This window comes from Apium graveolens, chromosome 4 (assembly GCF_009905375.1).
Source record: "Apium graveolens cultivar Ventura chromosome 4, ASM990537v1, whole genome shotgun sequence".
Classification (NCBI taxonomy): domain Eukaryota; kingdom Viridiplantae; phylum Streptophyta; class Magnoliopsida; order Apiales; family Apiaceae; genus Apium; species Apium graveolens.
The window spans coordinates 213,159,753-213,160,544 of record NC_133650.1 but is presented as its reverse complement, the minus strand read 5'-3'; the positions used below and the strand labels follow the sequence as shown (position 1 = coordinate 213,160,544).

Sequence of the window (792 nt, the reverse complement as noted above, 5' to 3'; positions counted from 1 at the left end):
AACTGGCTGCTGCGATCTCTGAAAGTTGCTCACAAACTGAGCTGAGTCACTAGATATAGCACATTGTTCTGTCGCATGCGGACCTGCACACAGCTCACAAACACTAATTATCTGCTTAACACCATAGTTAGCCAGAGAATCGATCTTCATAGACAACGCATTTAGTTGAGCAGTGATAGCCGTAGCTGTATCCACCTCAAGAAATCCTGCTACCTTGCCCTGTGGACATCTCTGGGTTGGATACTGATATTCATTAGCAGCCATCAGTTCAATTAGATCATAAGCTTCCTCATAGCTCTTTGCACATAATGCTCCGCCTGATGCTGCATCAAGCATGGGTCTGGACTGTGCTCCCAACCCATTGTAAAAATAAGTGATGATCATCCAATCAGGAATTCCATGATGAGGACAGTTCCTAAGCATCTCCTTGTAGCGCTCCCAAGCTTCACATAGTGATTCTCCCGTTTGCTGCACAAATTGAGTAATAGCGTTCCTCATTGCAGCTGTCTTCGCCATAGGGAAGAATTTAGTAAGGAATTTCTGAGCAAGATCCTGCCAAGTAGTAATCGAACCAGCTGGTAGAGAGTGTAACCAGCTCTTAGCCTTGTCCCTCAGAGAGAATGGAAACAGTCTCAGCTTAATAGCATCTTCGGAAACGCCATTGAACCTGAAGGTGTCGCATATCTCGATAAAGTCCCTAATGTGCATATTAGGATCTTTAGTTGGAGAACCCCCAAACTGGATTGAATTCTGCACCCATTGAATTATGCCAGGCTTGATCTCAAAAGTATT

At 44.4% G+C, this 792-nt stretch overlaps 1 non-coding gene across 1 annotated transcript; it reads left to right on the top strand.

The window, feature by feature from the left end:
• Window positions 1-394: 394 nt before the first annotated feature.
• LOC141723083 (small nucleolar RNA R71) lies at window positions 395-501 on the top strand. The gene has a single exon (XR_012576076.1). It is a non-coding gene; the product is annotated as a small nucleolar RNA R71 (small nucleolar RNA).
• Window positions 502-792: the final 291 nt, after the last annotated feature.